Source organism: Macaca mulatta, chromosome 1, assembly GCF_049350105.2.
Source record: "Macaca mulatta isolate MMU2019108-1 chromosome 1, T2T-MMU8v2.0, whole genome shotgun sequence".
Classification (NCBI taxonomy): Eukaryota; Metazoa; Chordata; class Mammalia; order Primates; family Cercopithecidae; genus Macaca; species Macaca mulatta.
Genome location: NC_133406.1, coordinates 231,423,607 through 231,443,956, shown reverse-complemented (window position 1 = coordinate 231,443,956; position 20,350 = coordinate 231,423,607). Strand labels below are relative to the sequence as shown.

The 20,350-nt window shown below is 55.0% G+C and overlaps 1 protein-coding gene and 1 long non-coding RNA gene across 4 annotated transcripts in view; one reads left to right on the top strand and one right to left on the bottom strand.

The window, feature by feature from the left end:
• The window catches only part of SPSB1 (splA/ryanodine receptor domain and SOCS box containing 1), a 76,156-nt gene that overhangs the window by 28,392 nt on the left and 27,414 nt on the right, over positions 1-20,350 (top strand).
• Positions 1,178-20,151, bottom strand: LOC144336583 (uncharacterized). The gene is made up of 3 exons (XR_013408476.1): positions 19,920-20,151; positions 13,150-13,368; positions 1,178-2,381 (listed from the first exon to the last, which is right to left on the bottom strand). It is a non-coding gene; the product is annotated as an uncharacterized LOC144336583 (long non-coding RNA).

Genomic DNA, 20,350 nt, shown 5'->3' with positions numbered 1-20,350 from the left:
TTAACCTCAGTTCGCAGGTGGGGAAACAGAGGTTCAGAAAGTCTCTCAGGTTATAGCCGGGTCAGGGCAGAGCTGGGGTTAGAACCAGGGTTGTCAGCTCCAAAGTCTGTGCCTAGCTCTCATTTTTGCATGTTTCAGCAGATTCTCTTTGGTTATTCCTGTCCCGAAAGGCGCCTGCTCACCTGCGCGATCTGTCACCTACTGGGCTCTTGGCCAGAGGCATTTAAAGCCCTAATCTGATGGTTAATTGAGGAGGGATGGCAATCGTGATGAGGGCTCAGGGTTCGTAGCTGATGAGTTTTCTTTCAAGCCCCTGAGAAGTGGCATCGTTGTGGACAGAGGTGGGAGGTGGGCTGGGGAGAAATCTTGGGCCAGCTTCTGGGGAGACCGGGACCACCTGCAGGTTCCACTGTGACTGGAATGTTCTGGAGGCTGAGGAGAGCCAGCACCCAAGGTGGCAGGTGTCGGAGAGGGACGGTGACTTGGAGGTTGGGTCTTGCTCTGGCAGGTCTGATGGTCAGCGGGGGCAGGCAGCCCTGACGTGGAGGGAAGCGCTGTTAGGTCACCAGACACCTCGAGCCCGCACCCACCCCACCCGCCCGGACACTCTTCTCAGCCCCTTTCTTTTGTTGTCTGGCTGCGTCAGACGTCTGGGCTCGCAAGGAGGTTCCTGAATGGGCCTTGGAAATAGGTCACTCCCTTCCCGTGCCGCCAGCACTGACCCAGATGTGACCTTCCCCACAGTGACAGTGTCTGGCTGTCATTCTTTGATGCCAGTGGTGGACGGGCCAGGCGGTCGCCCCTCCCCAGCTCCGGCCTTCGCGGACTTTGCCACCTCTGCAACCGCCTGCCGGACATTCCTTCCCGCTGCCATGTTGGAGAGGGGTATCCACAGGGCCTCTGTCCCCGCACTCAGCCTTTTTGCTCTCATGAAGTACCCTGGCTGGGCTGGTGGCTTTGAGTGTCTGGATGAAACATTCTAGTTCCCGCTGAGCCGAGGGGGGCTGTGGCTCCACTGGGCCCCTCTCTGGCCCCAGCCCCTTGGCGGGGCACTCAGCAGTGGATGTGCCCTCCGTGGAGTCGCTGGGGACTTTCCACATCTCCCCCTGGCTGGCTGTGGAGCCTCCCTCAGGGCCCGTTGGCAGAGATCTCAGGGGATCTCAGAGGGTGCTCAGCCTGGCGCTGGGTACCAAGGCTGACCTTGAAGGTCAGAAGTCAGCGGTGGACTGTGCTGCCCTCATGGAGGCCCGGAGCCCTGTCCACAGGCAGGGACTTCATTGAAGCTCAGTGTTTAATCTTTGTGGAATCCAGATGTGAACGAAGCGGAGAAGGGAGAATGGCAGACGCGCCTCCCTGCATGGAGATGGTCTCGAACACATGGCTGCCCGTGCATCTCCAGGCACCGAGAGCCCATGTTGGGCAGATTCTGGGGATTTGGCCTTTGGAGGTCCCCCAGGTGGCTGGTCCTCCAGGCCTCAGTGAGACAGTGCCATTTTGCTGCCAGTTTCCAGGGTGATGAGGAATACATTTCTTCTGCTGTTGCCCATGGACGTCAGGGGCTGCGCCATGTGGTACCTTGGAACCAGGGCTTTCTCCCATCCCTTCCTCTTGGATCCGCCCTCTCGGTGGCCCATGGGAAATTCAGGGGGTCTTTTCCTGCAGGAAGGAGAGCCAGGGTGCAGACCCGGAGGAGGTGGGCCGCTTGCGGGTGACTACCCAAAGCTCTCCTTCACAGCCCAAACTCGGGCTGCGGAACCCTCCTCGGGCCAGCCTGGTTGCTCTGAGCCTGATTGCTCCGTCACGGCCCCACCTTTTTTCCTAGGTTTTTCAGTCCGTATCTTTTTTGTGTGTGCCAAAGTGGGGAACCATATTTCTGGTAGATAATCTCGTATTTTTCTCCTCCGGCAAGTGGGCGCCTCTGACGTGGCTGGAATGGGCCCTGGCGGGAGGGACTTTGTCTTTATCACCATGTGGAGCCGGCACGTAGTGGGACTCACAGCTCTTCATGGTATGGATGAATCGTGCTCCGATTAGCCGTTGGTGGTGTGCCATCTGCGGCTCTGCTCTGGTGAGTTCCGCTGCTGTCCTGTGGCTCAGCACGTGGTAGGTCCTCAGTGAGGCTGTGATGAGCGTGGGGGCATCTGGTGCCTGGGTGCACGTCCCTGGCTGTCCTCCACGGTGTCTGTCTGTGCCCAGCCTCTGGAGGGTCGGCTCGGAGGGCCGTGGACCCAGGACTCGGTGTGTCTGACGAGGAAACCAGCTTGGGTGGGGAGGGGGAGTCAAGACAAAAGCCTGGTTGTGCCCTCGGAGAAAACCCAAACCTGGGTTTCCCTGAGGCTGAAACTGCCAGTGGCCGGCCTGTCTTGTTCCTATAAAGGGCACTTTGTGTGTGGCTCCTGGCAGGAGGCAGCGGCCAGCCAGCGTCTCCTGGAGCCCAGACTCTCTCTGGGAAGGAGCGCGGCCACCTCCGAGCCACGGCTCACTCTGACAAAAACACTTGTGGCCCTGGACTTCTTAGAGCTGCCACCGGGCCAGACAGTTGTGTTTGGGACAAGTCTGTTCGCCTGGCCGTGGAGCCAGCATGGTCTTGTCGGATCCAGACCAGACACATGCTTTCTTGGAAAACTGAGTGGAGTGGGGGAGCAGGGACACCCGGCTGGTGGATCGGAGGCGCCTGTGAGCAGGTCTGTACTGGGTCTTGCTGCCGCTGCCTCCTGAACGGACAGCTGGTGCGGATGCAGTGGCCGCACTCGGTGGAAGCTGGGACTCCAGAGCTCAGCACGTGGAGTTGGATGAAGCTTCCTCTGTTCTCACTGCAGACTGGGCTTCCCCCAGCCGGGGCGCTGGGTGTCCAAGAAGACCTGTACTCTGCCTCCACCAGTGCAGACGGAGAGCTGTCCCTGCTCCCTGGGTCCTCACCAGCCCTGCACGCTAGGGACAGTCTGGGCTGTGTAAGATTGAGCTCTTGCCACCTTTCGGGAGTGAGTTCTCAAGGAATGAGGGGCCTGGAGGGCAGACCTGGGGCAGGAGAGCTTTGGATCCAGTGGGGAAGGTTCCATAGCAGGTCGGGGACAGAGAGATGGATGCCTGCCCATCTCTTTGGGAAGGTGGTGTGGGAAACCCTAGGCCCTGCTTCTATGGGAGTGGCATTTCTGCAGCGCATGGTGGTGTGGGCAGGTGGCACCGTGGAACAGTCAGTCACTCAGCAGGCATGTATTGAGCACTTACTCTGTGCCAGGCACTGTGCCAGGCCCTGAGGCACAGTGTGAGCAAGACTGAGTTCCAGCCCCTGTGTTCTCATAGGGGGACAGGTCTTGAGCAGATAACCAAGTGAACGCCATTGTGAAGTTCCATGGGGAAGCTCAGAGCGTGGCACGGGGGCAGAGGACGTTTGCCATTTGGGCAGGATGGCTGAGAAAGGCCTCGGTGACGTGGTGACCTCAGAGCAGAGCCGTGAGGGAAGTGGGGGAACGGCCACCTGGGGCCTCAGGCCCAGTGTGCCCAGAGCCAGGCAGAGGACTTGGGAAGTCAGAGATCCTGAGGCAGGAGCTTGTCAGGCGCCAGGAACAGCCAGACCAGTGGGGCAGGCGGGAGAGAATGGGGGAAGGAGGTGACAGAGTGTCCTGGGTCCTGGCCAGGAGGAGTGTGGGCTCCACGAGGTCACAGTGACCTGTCCCACTCCACCTCTGCATGTCCCTTAGTCCATCTGTCCCCAGGAGGGTGGCTGGGCCGGCCGCCGTGTGGGAGGGTCAGGTGGAATGCTCTCGGTGAGGCTGAATTTAGTCTTCCCTGCCTTTCTTTGGTTGGGCTTTGGCGCTCATGAGAAGACTTCTTGAAGAACAAAGAACCATCCCCTGGGACTCTTGGAAAGGTCAGCACCACCCCCAGGCCTGGGCAGGTTGCTTTTCTGATCCTCACTCTCCCTGTGCACTGGAGGTAGAGACACCGAGGGGCCACTCAGACTGGGCCTCATGGAAGCTCTTGGAGTCTCTGCAGGGGCCACAGAAAAGTCAGTGGGTGGTGTTGGAGGGGTCACCTCACACTGCCTGGGCACCGTGGCTAAAGGCGTGACCGGAGGGAATGGGGAGGTAGGAGGTTCACCTCGAGACCGCCAGGATCACGTCTGCATGTGGCCGAATGTTCCCCCTGGTGGACTGGTCAGGGAGGGTTGGGTGGGCTCCGAGTGGGACGTGGGGTGTGAGTCTGAGAGCGCCAAGAAGCTGGGGGACCAGAGGCCTTGCTGTGGCTCCTGTGCCACCTTCCAGAAGGAAGCCACTGAGGCTGAGCCACCCTTGGTCAGCTGCCTCCAGAGAAAAACAGCAGCCTGACCATCCACCGTCTTTCCTCCCCCTGGCCGAGCAGAAATGGCAAGCCCGCCGCTGCTGAGGGGCCTTCCTCATTCCTGCAGTTTAGTCTGTGTTGGTTTAATCGGAAAGGCTTATTGCCTCTGAGTCAAAACACAAAAATCCCCGTGGATGCAGCAGGGTGTTTGCTGCCAAGGGAGCAGCTGGCGCCTTTTTTAGGTGGAGGGGGGGACCCTAACCCCTTCTTTCCTGCTTGCCGCCCTTTTCCAGTCTTCCAGATTGGAAAGGCACCTGGGTCCCGAGAACCCCAGCCTCCTTGCACCTGGGGGTCTTGGCTTAGGGGCAGGTGCTCGGGGCAGGGCATTGGGATGGTTCCTCATTCTTAGATGCGTCTGCTGTCATTTCCTGGGGAAGAGACTAGCACAACCCCCAATGCCCATGGGCAGCACGTCCTAGGGGGTCCCAGGATGGTCCTCTAAGCCCACGGCCTCCGGAGCGGCCACTCACAGGATGATCCACCCAAGTGTGGGCAGCTATTTTTATCTCATCCAGTTTCATTTCTATTTTGGGGATGTGTGTTTTGTAACATATATAATCTATTGATACAGAAGCATGTGAGTATCATGTATGCGTGAGTATCACGTATGCATGGGTATGTATGTCTTTGGCGGGTACACGCTTAAAAGTTGATCGCCAGGCAAGTGCATAACTGAAGCAGGATAGTAGCTTCTGGAAATGAGGTTCTGGGATGTAAAGGGAAGGGGGTGTCACCGGGGGCCCAGGAAAGGCTGCGCCATGGGGAATGCACCTTACGAGGCAGAGCGGGCAGACCGGGAGGGTAGGGTTGGGCATGAGCTGGGCAGATGGCAGGATCTGAGTGCTTGTCTGTGCTTGGGGAGCAGCTGGCCACCCCAGTGCACCAGGATGCAGGCACCTGAGCCAGTAGGACAGAGTCTTGGGGGAGAGATTTGACCCGTTTCTTCACCATTTCCTAAGGCCTCAACCAAGGGTCAGCAAAAGGGCCAGATGGTAACGATTTAGGCTTTGTAGACCATATGGTGTCTGCCGCAACTACTCAAGTCTATTTGTAGCGTGAAAGCAGCCACAGACAACACGTAAGCCCGGCCGTGTGCCAGTCAAAGCTTCACTTCCAGAAGTAGACGGTGGGCCACATTTGGCCCCTGGGCATCATTTGCCCAACTCTGGTCTAGATTTAAGAGGACGGGCCCTAACGGGGCCCAGGACCAGCCTCAGTTTCTCACCAGAGTGCAAGCCCCTGACCTGGGATTGGTGAATGGGGGGCTCCAGTCACACTTGCTCTTTGGGAGGATTTGGGGGCTGTGGCGTGGATGTTTCAGAGAGTTCGCTTAGCTGGAGCAGGTGATGAACGGCCCCATACCTCACACCGGAAACATCTCAGCTCTGCCGCGCACCTTCGCGCCCCCTTCTTTAGAGCCAGACGAACGTGGCTGTCTGAAGGATTCAGTACAGGGGCTGAGGGAGGAGGCAGGGCAGGCCCATCAATAGAATCTCGAAGCAGCTGAGCCCAAAGACATCCGGAGGTCCTCCAAACTGTCATCCTTCATGATGTTGTGCAAAGATGTACTCTGGGAAGAATGTCCCATTTCTTCAAGTTTGGAAACTGCTAGAGTTCAACAGAACCCTTGCGTTTCTGTGCTGCAGGACTTCTCAGAGCCTTTAAGATGCTGATGGGTTTAGGACTCTTTAGGAGGGATGTGATGTTTTCCCAGCTCAGATATGATTTCAGGTGCCTTAAGAATCTGTCAAGGCCACTTCGGGGAAGAGCTGGTTTCTTTCAGTGCTCCGTTTTATAAACAGGGACTCTAAGGCCCGAGAGGTAAACGTCTTATTCGGGGTAACCCAGAGGCTGATGAGCGCGTTGGGATGAGCACCGAGCTCCAGCTCACTACCTCCCTTCTGGCCTGGGAGAGCCGTGGAGCTGACACAGGGCCACAGGTGTCGGGTCCTAGGTGGTGCTTCTGGGCATGTGAAGTTGGTTTTGTCCCAGGAATACCCTGCATCTTTTCAGCTGAAGCTCGCTCTGCATCAGGGCTTCCCAACATGGCACTGTTGACACAGGGCAGGGGAATTGTCGATGTGAGGCCTGTCGGCATTGCTGGGCGTTTAGCAACATCCCTGGCCCCCACCCACCAGACGCCACCCCAACTTGTGATCCCCACGTGTGTCTCCAGACATTGCCAAATCCCCTGGGGTACACTGGGGTAAGGGAGGGAGGGTAGTAAAATCACCCCGGTTGAAAACCACTGCTCTGCCCTAATAGGGGCGGACCCTGCATTTGCTGGAGTTTGCCAGTAAAGGGCAGAAAGACTTGCCAGAACTCTGGCAGATGTGTGGGAGTTCGCTTGGGGGACAGGGTGGCGGGGACGGCCTCCCAAGTGGGAGACCTGAAGATACCTAAGGGCAGTTGTATGAAGCAGCGTGAGGAGCACTGCAGGTGGTTCAGTCTGCACGGGGCCTGAGCGCCGCTGGTTGAGGGGTTTGTGGCTGGGGGGAGATGCAGCTGCAGAGGGAGGAAAGGCGAGATCCTGGATGGGTGGACGGGTGGACAGGTGGACCGGTGGACAGATGGATGGGTGGACGGGCGGACGGGTGGATGGGTGGACAGGTGGATGGGTGGACGGGTGGACGGGTGGATGGGTGGACGGGTGGACGGGTGGACGGGTGGATGGGTGGACGGGTGGATGGGTGGACAGATGGATGGGTGGACAGATGGATGGGTGGACAGGTGGATGGGTGGACAGATGGATGGGTGGACAGATGGATGAGTGGACAGGTGGACGGGTGGACGGGTGGACAGGTGGACGGGTGGACGGGTGGACGGGTGGACAGGTGGATGGGTGGACGGGTGGACAGATGGATGGGTGGACGGGTGGATGAGTGGACGGGTGGACAGATGGACAGGTGGATGGGTGGACAGGTGGATGGGTGGACGGGTGGACAGGTGTGGGTGTCTCGCTCCAGGAACTTCATGCTGAGGGCTGGAGGGCAGTGATGGAGAGGTCAGGGGAGGTGACACACGGTGGTGGGTAGGTCAGGTGAGAGGATCGAGGAAGGGAGTAGGGGAGAGCATTTGGGAAGATGGGCTTGGCCACCCTTCAGAAGTTAGTGCTGGACAGCCTGGCCAACACGGTGAAACCCTGTCTCTACAAAAAAAAAAAATGCAAAACTTAGGCATGGTGGCAGGTGCCTGTAGTCCCAGCTACTCAGGAGGTTGAGGCAGGAGAATCCCTTGAACCAGGATGGGGAGGTTGCAGTGAGCTGAGATCGCACCACTGCACTCCAGCCTGGGTGACAGAGTGAGACCTCGTCCCAAAAACAACAACAACAACAACAACAACAAAGAGAAAAGAAAGAAAAAAAGAAAGAAAGAAGTTAGTGCTGGAGCCCAGGAGACCTCCCAGATCTCGTCGTCGGACAGATGGCGGTGGGGCCATGGGGATGGTGGGCTTGGGTATGGAGGTAGAAGAGAACGTTCTGTGGGTAGTGTGACTCTGCAGACCTTTCTTCTCAAAACTTGGATACTATGAGGCCTTTGGAATCTTTTCTGGGACTGATTCCTAGAGTCCAGGGAGAAAATTGCTGTGGATGACAGGACAGCGGGTTCAGAGTGGCCCAGGAGCAGGTGATTGCACGTTTTTGCAAAGAGGAAAAGGGAAACCTGACCATCTGCTGGGTCTCTTACCTCCATTTTGAGGACACAAGGCGTCTCTTCTCACTGTAGTTTGTCCGAGATCAGTGGCGTAAATAATTCCTAGGTGATTGCTCATCTAGAAGAATCTGAATGACCCCTGATACGTACACATAAAGGTGTACCAGGCTGGGCACAGTGGCTCACACCTGTAATCCCAGCACTTTGGGAGAGTGAGGTGGGCAATCACCTGAGGTCAGGAGTTCGAGAGCAGCCTGGGCAACATGGTGAAACCCCATCTCTACTAAAAATCCAAAATTAGTCGGGCGTGGTGGTGAATGCCCGTAATCTCTGCTACTCGGGAGGCTGAAGCAGGAGAATCGTTTGAACCCGGGAGGCGAATGTTGCAGTGAGCCAAGGTTGTGCCACTGTGCTCCAGCCTGGGCAACAAGAGTGAAACTCCACCTCAAAAAAAAAAAAAAAAAAAATATATATATATATATATGTATCTAATAATAATAATAATAATAATAAAGATTTGCCAGTCTCCTCACTCCTACCACCCCAAGGAAACCACAGTAACGTCCTGCCAGCCAACCTTGTCACGCGGACACACGTATGCCTAACTTCACCTGACACATTCGGGGGAGTATTTTGGGTTTGCCTTTCCTCTTCCCTTCCTCCCCTCCTTTCTCTCTCCCTTCCCAAACTGATGTTAGACTGGAGCATGTCCTTCTGAACTGTTTTTTTAAATCATGGTAAACTATACAAAAACCTAAAATTTACCATCTTAACCATTTAAGACGTGCAGTTCAGTAGTGTGGAGTACATCGCTGGATCGTGCAATCATCATTCTGAGTTTTTTGAGGGACCACCCTACTGTGTGCAGTGGCTACGCCATTTTGCATTTCCATCCATGATACACAAGGGTTCCAGTTTCTCCACATCCTTGCCAACACTTGTAATTTTCTGTGTCTTTTTTTTGCATACTTAAAAAAACCCCATAAATCTTTTATTGAAGGATGATACACCCAGAATAGTTCCATACCTCCCTGCCTGCACTGACCTGTATGTCTGTATCTTTGGGGATGCCATTATTTTATTAGAACGGGCTCTCCTTTCATATTCTTTCATGATCTTCCTGCTGAATGCTTGTGGAAGTGTCTCCAGGCTCACTGATGTGGTTCTACCTCGTCTTTTTTATTGCTGCATAACGACAGTTCATGGTGTAGACATATCAGAGCGGCCTGCCTGAGTGACCTTTGTCAATGACCGTGCACTCGATTTGGAGTGGCAGGAAGTGGCCGCACCTCTGTCATAAACACCTGTTTATGGATCTCCTTCTGCTACTGGTGCTCTTGTTTTTTTGTTTGTTTGTTTGTTTTTGTTTGTTTGTTTTTTGAGACGGAGTCTCGCTCTGTCCCCCAGGCTGGAGTGCGGTGGTGTGATCTCGGCTCACTGCAAACTCAGCCTCCCAGGTTCATGCCATTCTCCTGCCTCAGCCTCCCGAGTAGCTGGGACTATAGGCACCCACCACCATGCCTGGCTAATTTTTTGTATTTTTATAGAGACGGGGTTTCACTGTGTTAGCCAGGATGGTCTCGATCTCCTGACCTCGCGATCCACCCGCCTCAGGCTCCCAAAGTGCTGGGATTACAGGCGTGAGCCACTGCACCTGGCCTTTTTTTTGGTTTTTTTTTTGTTTTTTTTTTTTGAGACGGACTTTCGCTCTTGTTGCCCAGGCTGGAGTACAGTGGTACGATCTCGGCTCACTGCAACCTCTGCCTCCCAGGTTCAAGCGATTCTCTGGCCTGTGTCTCCCGAGTAGCAGGGATTACAGGCGTGCGCCACCATGCCTGGCTAATTTTTTGTATTTTTAGTAGAAATGGGGTTTCATCATGTTGGCCAGGCTGGTCTCGAACTCTTGACCTCAGGTGATCCACTGCCTTGGCCTCCCAAACTGCTGGGATTACAGGCGTGAGTCACCGTGGCCAACCGGCACTCTTGTTCTTATGGGTTCATGCACCAGGGGTGGAATTGTTGGATCAGTTGTCCGTTCATTTCCCCGAAGATACTGGATTCAGATCCCACCAGCCACGTTGGTACTTGCTTTCCGCTTCCTGTAGACAGGAGGCACCATCTCTGTATTGACTCTGTAGCAATCTGGAGGGTGCAACATGCGATCTCATTACTGCTTTTCTTTTATGTCCCTTTGTCTCCTTGGGAGGTTGAGCTTCTTTTCCTGCAAGTTTACTTACTGTTTGCATTTACTTTTTCTCTGTATTGTCTGTTCCAGTCCTCTGGCTATTTGACTATTGTGTAATAAAAGGACCGAAAACAAATGTGCCAAACTGTTGACAGTTTGTTTTGAGTGTTAAAAATATGTGACTCTTTTGTACATCTTTGAATTACAGATTTTCAAAATTTAAAAAAGCCTTGGCCAGGCGAGGTGGCTGATGCCTATAAATCCCAGCACTTTGGGAGGCCAAGGCGGGAGGATTGCTTGAGGCCAGAAGTTTGAGAATAGCCTGGGCAACATAGTGAGACCCCATCTCTACCCCCCCCAAAAAAAAGTCTCAATGGGAGCGTTTTAGGAAGATCTGTTTGAGTGGGCTGAGATCTAAGGGACTTGGAGACTCTTGCAGTGGCCTTGCAAGCGATGACTTAAGCCGTGAGAGTGAAGGTGGGAGTGAGCAATTATGGGGGGAGCAATTTACAACGTTCGGTGCTAATGTGGAAAGCCAAGAAGAGGAGGAATCGAGGGAGATGAGGGGTTTGAATCTGGGTGAACTGGAGGTTGATGATAGAAATTGGCAGCATTGTAGAGGCCAGGAGGGGGCCGTTTGAGTCTACAGGGATGTATGAGTGGAGGCAGGGTCCCCGCTATTTGGGAGCAGTATTTGGTGGACACGTCAAGTTCACAAGCAGACACTCCCTGGCGCCATGAGAGCAAAGGATCCCACGGAGGGAGGCCCTGTGGAGGGAGAGACCCTCCAAAACATCTGTGTGAAAATAGCAGGAAGAACAGGCAGAGGAGCTGGGACAGAACCTTAGAGAGTGACTCACATACTGTCACAAAGCTAGGAGCATTTCAGGCCAAGGGCATGGTGGTATCTTCAGATACAGTTGAGAGGTAGAGAGAGGATGCTTGTTTTTTAGGCCCATTCAATTTCTCGATTAGGAGGTCATGATTTTGCAAGAGCATTTTCCCTGCAGAGTCTAGGCGTGAGGTCAGCTTGCTGCTTCTGCAGCCTGAATGCGTGGAGGGTGACGGAGACCACAGGAAGTGTGGTGGCAGCAGGAGAGGGCATCGGCCGCGGGTGGTCCTGGCCTGGGCCCCATCTTGGGGTCCGTGGCTGAGACTTGGTTTCAGTGCTATCCACCAACAAGTGCTGACTGAGCTCCTGCCCTCATGGGCTGCGTCAGGCACAGCAAACACCCAGGGTCCAAGAATCAGCCTCCCGGGTGCATATTCCACAGAAAAATGGCCAGAAACATGGAACCCACCTTCTTCGGTGAGAACCTTGGTCTGCCCCGTTCAGTGTCTGCTCCCAGAGGGACCAGCACAGCCATGTGTCACTTTCTGGACAGCAGCCCGTCCCCAATTCTTAGCCATCTAGGGCCTGGTCTTATATGCATTTATCTCCTTTTTCAAGTCCACTTCTACTTCCTGCCAATTCTGTCTTCTTGTCAGCTTCTTTTTTTTTTTAAGGCAGAGTCTCACTCTGTCACCCAGGCTGGAGTGCAGTGGTGTGATCTCGGCTCACTGCAACCTCCACCTCCCGGGTTCAGGCGATTCTCCTGCCTCAGCCTCCCAAGTAGCTGGGATTACAGGTACATGCCGCCATGCCCAGCTAATTTTTATATTTTTAGTAGAGACGTGGTTTGGCCATGTTGGGTAAGCTGGTCTTGAACTCTTGACCTCAGGTGATCCGCCCACCTCGGCCTCCCAAAGTGCTGGGATTACAGGCGTGAGCCACCATACCCAGCCCTCCTTGCCAGCTTCCTGAAGTGCCTGCAGTGTGAGCCTGCTGTGAACAGCCTCATCCAGTGTAGGCTGACCCCCAAAGCGGCCCAGGGAAGAGCACAGTCCTTTTTTTTTTTTATTCCAACGGAAAGGAGAAGAGGTTGCCAAAGAGGCCCAAGGAGCCCATGAGCCAAATAAATAGCAACATTCTCCCTCTGCCCAGCTGGTTTTCCTCTCCAGCGTGGCTCCTGGGAAAACAGCTGAAGGTAGAGATGACCTGGCTGTTGACTGGCGTAGAGGCAGGTGGGGCCTGGCCAGGGATGCTCGGCCACATTCCTTCACACTTTTTCACTTTTGTCCCAGTGGCATCAGGACAGAGGGACTCCTTTCATCACCTAATCTCCATATCTCAGGTTTCTGTTTATTTTTATATAAAACAAAGCATTTTTCAATTGTAGCAAATACATGTAACATAAAATTAATGGTTTATTTTATTTATTTTTTGAGACAGAGTCTGTCTCCCAGGCTGGAGTGCAGTGGTGCGATCTCGGCTCATTGCAACTTCCGCCTCCCGGGCTCAAGCAATTCTCCTGCCTCAGCCTCCCGAGTAGCTGGGATTACAGGCACCCGCCACCATGCCTGGCTAATTTTTGTATTTTTAATAGATACAGGGTTGCACCATGTTGGCCAGGCTGGTCTCGAACTCTTGACCTCAGGTGATCCGCCCACCTCAGCCTTCCAAAGTGCTGAGATTACAGGCATGAGCCACCGTGCCTGGCCAATTTTTGTAATTTTAGTAGAGACAGGGTTTCGCCTTGTTGATCAGGCTGGTCTCGAACTTCTGGCCTCAAGTGATCCACCTGTCTCAGCCTCCCAAAGTGCTGGGATTACAGGCGTGAGCCACCATGCCTGGCCAAATTTACCATTTTAAAACCATTTTTAAGAATTCAGTGGCATTAAGTACCTTCATATTGTTGTACAACCATCAGCATTGTCCATCTCCAGAACTTTCTTATCTTCCCCAATGGAAACTCTGTGCCCCATTCCTGACCCCCCATTCCTGCTCCCTGGAGTCCCTGGCAACCACCATTCAATGTTCTGTCTCTATGGATCCGCTTGTCTTAGGTACCTCGTGTAAGTGCAGTCATACAGTATTTGTCTTTTTGTGACTGGCTTACTTTACTTCCTATACCGTGTTCAGGAGTCACTCATATAGCATGTATCAAAATGTCCTTCCGTTTTAAGGCTGAGTAATATTTCATCGTGGGGATGGGCCCCATTTTGCTTTTCCATTCATCTGTCCATGGACACAGGTCGCTTCCACCTTTCGGCCTTTGTGAACAATGCTGCTATGAAGATGGGTGTACAAATACCTGTTCAAGGCCCTGCTTTGCATTTATTTGAGTGAACACCCCGAAGTGGATTTGCTGGGTCATATGGTAATTCTATTTTGAGTTTTTTGAGGAATTGCCATATTGATTTCTACGGGGCCTGTAGAAATTACAATTACAGGCTCACGCCTGTAATCCCTGCACTTTGGGAGGCTGAGGTGGGCAGATCACCTGAGGTCAGGAGTTCAAGACCAGCCTGGCCAACATGGTGAAACGCTGTCTCTACTAAAAATACAAAAATTAACCAGGTGTGGTGGTGAGCACCTGTAATCCCAGTTACTCGGGAGGCTTAGACAGAAGAATCACTTGAACCCAGGAGGCGAAGGTTGCAGTGAGCTGAGATCACACCACCGAACTCCAACCTGGGGTGACAGAGCGAGACTCTGTCTCAAAAAAAAAAAAAAAAAAAAAAACCATTGTGGGACTGGGTGCAGTGGCTCACGCCTGTAATCCCAGCACTTCGGGAGGCCAAGGTGGGAGGGTTACTTAGTCCAGGAGTTCAAGACCAGCCTGAGCGAGATCCCATCTCTACAAAAACTCAAAAACTAGCTGAGCGTGGTGGTGCGTGCCTGTAGTCCCAGGTACTTGGGAGGCTGAGGTGGGAAGATCACTTGAGCCCAGAAGGTTGAGGCTGCAGTGAGCCATGATTGCGCCCCTGCACTCCAGCCTGGGCAACAGGGCAGGACCCTGTCGGTGGCAAAAACAAAGAAAGAATGTTGTCGCTCTCTAGTCCCTTGGTCAGTGGCTGGAAGATGATCTTTGGAGTTTCTACCCTCCGAATGTCATGTGCACACAATAGCCACCACCTAATCCATGAATACATATCAAGTACAAGGTACTCAGGGGTGCCCCATGCCAAGCTGTGTAAGCACCCAGCACTGTTTGAGGACCTATTGTGTGCTGGGAACTGTTAGACTCTTCGTGTCTGTTCATTTTCTTCTCTGAGGCTCTCTGCAGTCTTCCAGGGTAGGCGTTTATTGTTCTCATCTCTGCAGGTGAAAAATGAGCAGCGCTCTCTCATGCTGTTGATTTGAAATGTTATTTCTTGGGTTGTTAACTCACTTTGAATTTGCTGTTTACTGAAAACCAATTTTCTAATTTTTCCTCCTGGTTCTTTACTACTTCCCGCAAAGCGAAAGAAAGAAAGAGGAGTGGGGGATCATCTGCCTGTGTGCATTCAAGGAAGAGTCTGGGGCTGGGGCAGGGGCCGGAGGCCACTGCCTGGGTTTACCCGTAGTGCTGGGCTAGTGAGGACGCAACTCCTGGCCGGCTCGGGCAGGTCCCTCACTCTGAGACAATAAAAGGGCATCGGTTGCTGCATTCAGGGAACCACTGCCCTTCGTTGTCTTATCATTAGGTGGTGGAACTGCACTGCTCCCCGGAAAGAGGGGGACACCAGCCCTCCATCTCCATTTATACTTCTTTCTATAGTCTCTGTCCAGAGACCCAGGGGGGTGTGGGTGAGTTTGGGGAAGGAGCCTTCTGACCTGCCACCTCCCCTTCTGGTGCCTGCTGGTCCCCACTGAGGGGCTGCTCTGCAGCGCTGGGGCCTGACTCCCTATCGTGGCACTCAAGGCCCTTGGCATCTGGCTGCAGACCATGTTTCTAGCTCTCCCTGGCATCATTGCCCCAAATGCTCATGACATTCTAAGAAACTCCTCCATCAGTTCTGCTTGTCCCAGTGGAAAGAGATGACGAGGGGCCTACACGAGAGGGGAAGGGGTGCTTTCTGGTCGTTTCCAGCTGGTTATCCTGGAAACGGTCCATTTATGTTATCAGCACATCGAAGTCAGGATCTGAGCCTCTAATCCCCGGTATTAGCTCCAACTCAACGGCCTCCCCCTCTGAGGTGGTGTGGAGGGCAGGAGTTGGCTCTGAAGACCCTCTAAGAGGTCAAGGCCGGGGGCTTAGCGGGGGGAAGAGGAGAGGGCTCCTGACACTCAAGGGAGGAGTATGGCCAGGGCGGGCACCTCACGCCTGGCCAGCCACCTGCCCACCTAGCCAGTGAGACTGTTCACTCGTTTTAACTTTAAGGTCTCCGTGGTTTGGAGACAGGAAGCCCTCTTTGGGGGGATGGGAGAACAGGGCAAGGCTGGGGGTAGGGGAGAGGTGCACCCTAATCTCACACCCCAGCCCTCTGCGGGCTTTTCTCCCCTTCAGCTGTGAGTGCTGTGCCTCCAGCCTTGCGGAGGTGGGGTCCCCACTTAGGTGCCTTTCTGGGGGTGGCACCCACTCAGAGCCTCAGGCCACCCTCCTGATGGGGACACCCTGGCCACTGGGGCCCTGAGCCAACATCCGTGGAGGCTGCAGAGCCACTGGAAAGGATGAACCGCCCTTCTCCCCGCCTCCCCTCATTCTCCTCATGCTCCCCTACTCTGTCTCTGTCTCTCTCCTGGGAGGAGGCCCCATGAAGCCAGGGCAGCTGCTCTAGCCAGAGACAAGCACGGGGAAAAACGTATCTAAGAGTGCCTTTGGGGGCGGGGGGGTAACTTAAGAGAGTGACCTGGTGTCTCTTCCTGTGCAGAAGGGCTATGGATCTGCTGCTAACACTCTGGCCAAGGTCAGCAACCTGTCTCTGAAAAAAGGCAGGGATGGAGATGCTCCCACCTCCTCAGCTGGGGTGCAGGGAAGAGAGAGCATGGCTTGAATTGGTTCCTGGAAGACACTGAGTGCTCAGATGGGGGAGGGGCCAACATCTCTCCCTGCAGGTCCCCTGTCCTCTCCCTCCTCCCCCAAGACGTGGAGACAGGGAGTTGGTAGGGGGTTATCACTCCGCTCTCCCCTACCCCATTTCTTCAGGCTTCTGCTCAGGGAGACCTGGGACATAGCCAAGACCCCGGCTGTGGGCTCCCTGGGACCCCTTTGTGGGGTGCCCCTGCCCAGGGGAAGACCCTGTCCCCAGGGAGGAGGTTCATGACTGTCTGGGGGCTCTGAGTGTGCTGTGACAGGAGGCAGTTGGGGATCCATGCCCAGGCTATCCTGGCTGTGCCTAAGGCCCCCCAGGACAGCACTTGTGGGGGTCACTGCACCTAAGGCCCCCCAGGACAGCACTTGCTGGGGAGGGCAGGGGGCACAGCCAGATGCTGCCCTGGCCACTCTCCTGCCAGCCCCGGCCTCTCCCAGGAGGAAGTGTACTTTCTCTTTTGCTTGTGAGTTTCTGTTCATTTCAGGACAAGTTGCCTGGGAACCAGAGAGTTGGCCACGGCTGGAAAAGGGTCTGGGAAGGGAATTGTACTGGCTTCACCTTTGAGTCTGGCCCTGCGGGCAGGGCTGGGGTCTTCAGTGCCGCCTTTTGAGGTCTGAGGGGGGCGTCACTTCCCCCATGTGACTTCATGGCTGTGAAACGTGGGTGGCGCGGGCCACAATTCTGCCTTCGCCCCGACTTCCTGGGGGGCGCCCGCCTTGCTCTGCTGTGCTTTCCTGAATGGGATGAGGGGGTCTCCGGGTCTTGGGGAGGGCACAGCAGCCGCAGGACAGGAGTGTGGACACCCTGGCCCCATTCTGGAGAACTCTGGAAAACCTGGCCGATTACCTTGTAATTGTTCCCAGCAGTGAGGAGCGAGTCTGGGCCCGGGAGCGGCCTCCAGTGTTTGTTTTGCCTTCTGGTTCTCCAGGCCAGTGGTAACCAAGGGCCGCTTCCCCTTGGAGACGGTGGAGCTTGCTCGGGCCAGGGCTGACCCAGCCCAGGCAAGGCAGGCCTGGGGACACAGCAGGGAGGCCCCCTACTGCGGGGGCTCCGGAGGTGCTGCCCTCACCCCTCTTCTGTCATTTTTCCCCCAGTGGTGAGGACCTGTGGGGCTTTTCTCCTGGGTCTTTTCCCAGGCACTTGCCTGGAACATTCGAGAACTCCAGATCCCCCGGTAGGTATCTGGGACACCATGAGAACGCTCACTGGCCAGCCACATGTGGGTGGTCTCGGGTGGGGCGTGGACTTCAACTAGGACTCAGGGCCGTGACTGACCGCCAGGCCAGGTTCTGGCAGGACCCAGGGTCCTGAGAGAATTCCGGGGCGAGTTTGGAGCCAAAGGAGAGGTGCTCTGAGACAGCGGCAGTGGAGGCCAACCAGGGAAGGCTCCGTGGAGGAGGGGGCACTGGAAGATCCCACACAGATGGGATTCCTGTCAGGTGGGGTTGTTTGAAGTGAAAAGCACGTCATTATAACTCATGTGGTTCTTAAGAACTAGCAGGGCTGGTGTGGCCACTCGTGTCTAAGGGACCGTTGGAGAAGCTGAGAGGGCCTGTCAGGGGCTTGGAGGGTGGAGAGCGGGGAGCCTGTGAGGAGGGGAGGGGCCTCCAGCAGGGTTGCCCTGACCTCTGTCTTCCCAGACCCCGAGTGATTGACAGCTTCTACAGGGTCTGGGCAAGGGGATCACAGCCTGTTTATGTGCCCCGCCCCCCATTCTTGTGGACCTGGTGGCAGGACAGGGGATGCTGCCTGCTCCTTCCGTGGCACAGGTCGGCCTCTAGATGTGGCTGGTTCAGGTCAGTTGTATTTTAGGATTGACTTGGAGAAGGATGGAAGCCCCTCCGCCTTTTGCTTCTCATGTGTGTTTCCTCCAGCCCCCCACCTCGGGAGGACTCCCACCAACAGCGCTGAACCAGCTGGGCACACGGGTCACCCAGAGGTCTGGGGCCAGTGCCATTCAGGGCTGGTAGCCCGAGACTCTGCATTTCCAGCAAGCTCCTGGGTGATGGTCTGTGGGCTGCCCTAGGGTCACCGGGTGCAGGGCACACAGTGTGACCAGTTCCCTCGCCCCTACAGGAACTGTTCTCAAGAAAGGAGACAGACTCTCCTTGGGCAGGCTCTCACTCCTGTCTGGTTTTCCATTTGGGGGCCTAGAGAAGGGGTGCTGTCAATCAGCAGAGGAGGGGCCTGGTGGGGAGGGCAGGGACACTGGTGTTTGGGGACTGGCCCGAGCCCCGCGGTCTAACTTTCACACGGATTCCTGCCACCGGCCCAGCTGCCGATACAATTAAACCTCAGTGATTCACTGTAGTGCATTTCAAGGCAAGGCGTTGTGTTATGAAAACGTGGGTCCCAGCGGCTTGTTTTGTTGGCAGGTCTTGCTGCCTCAGCAGAAAAGAGGCGCTTTTGATATGGGAACGGAAACTTGGGACCATGTTAGAAATAGTGTGTTCGGCGGAGAGGACGTTGGTCCTCCTCCAGCTGTGGAAACTCCACGCCTGGCGGGAAGACGGCAGCCTGTGGGGCTGGGGAGGGTCCCCACAGCACCTGGGTCTGTGGTCTGAGCCGCCTGTGCTGTGATGTGGCTGGCCTTCCCTGCCACTGAGGGGCGTGGGACGCAACCGTCCCCTGCTCACCCCTCTGCCTGCAAAGGTAACATGCTGCTGTTTTTTATTTTATGGAAAATCCAGCTCGCAGAGGAAATACCTTTCTCAAGGCACCCTGTCTGATGTCGCGGAGCAGCTCTGCCCAGCAAGGCGAGCACATGAAATGCACATTTGTAGTCCTCATGTGTACCTGGCCGCGGTGCGGGGAGGCAGAGCGGGAACGGGAGAAGACTGTCTAGCTCAAAAGGCCAGTCCTGGGCTTCAGTTTCCAACACTGGGCTGACTCTGCCGGGACAAGCAAGTGCCTCTGTTCTTGTCTCTTCCTCTTCCGGCCCTGATTGCTGTCCTGGACTAGCCCATTCAATGGATATTGGGCCAATTTCCCTTTTTTCCAGTTCCCCTTTTTTCCCCTTGTGTTTTCAAAATGTGATAAATGGAATAGGCACACCCCAGATCCAAGTTACTTTTCTGAGAAACTTCCCGCAGCGCTTAGGTCCTGGCCCTCTGGCGTCAGAACAGAGAAGCAGGGCGCACAAACCCCTCCCCACCAGTACACTGCAGACCTATGCCCAAGCTGCCACCGCTTCCCAAGGGCATGGGGGAGGCACTGGGGGAGAGTTCGGAGATGCGGGCAGAACCACCGCCAGCAGCCCCTTCCCCTGAAGCTTTTGCACTCATTGTTCAAATGATTGGATGTTGCCTGCCTCCCCCCCACTAGACAGTAAGCTCCCTGAGGGCAGCAAGTTCTGCCTATTCTGTGTATCCAGTAGGTGCTTAATACTTTTGGAATGAATTCCAGCCCTGAGGCACATTATTTGGACTTGGGTGTTTTCCCACTGTTCACCAGCTGAACATTGCCAGACCATCTCTCGGGTTGGGTCACTTCTGCCGGTGACATCTTGTCCATGTTGTTTGTTCCTTCCAGTTTCCCCTTGGGGAAGATGTTTTCTAGCAGTTCAGGGGAAGGCCTCTTCTCCTTTCCTGAACACTAACCACGTTGGCCTGTGTTTTTGTTTTTGTTTTTGTTTGTTTGTTTGTTTGTTTTTGAGACAGAGTTTCGTTCTTGTTGCCCAGGCTGGAGTGCAATGGTGCAATCTCAGCTCACTGCAACCTCCACCTCCCGGGTTCAAGTGATTCTCCTGCCTCAGCCTCCCAAGTAACTGGAATTACAGGTGTCCACCACCACGTCCAGCCAATTTTGTATTTTTAGTAGAGATGGGGTTTCTCCATGTTGGTCAGGCTGGTCTCAAACTCCCGACCTCAGGTGATCCGCCCACCTCAGCCTCCCAAAGTGCTGGAATTACAGGTGTGAGCCACCGTGCCCAGCCTAGTTGGCCTGTGTTTTTGAATTGGCCACCTTGTTGAGGCACTTAGGGACTGAGAAACAAAACAAGGTCTTGAGAAGCTCATTCTAACCTGTCTTAGGGGCTTAACAGATACTTGTGGGATGGATGAGCAAGCAACTCAGCGCACAGGCCTCAGATGATCGAGTTCTCAGCCGGCTTCCCATGTTCCGTGTGAGCTAGCCTGGCCAGGAGAGGGTCCGTGGGCACGGCTGTGCCAGGCCTGTGAGTGATGATCCCTCCACCTGAGAATGAAGAAATGCAGCCCATGAGAAGAGGTTTGCATAGCGACAAGTCCAGAGACCCTGTGATCAGCCTGGGGCACCCCTAGCTGTGGGCAGACACTCCATGGTACAGCTGATAGTGGCGGTCAGGCTCCAGCA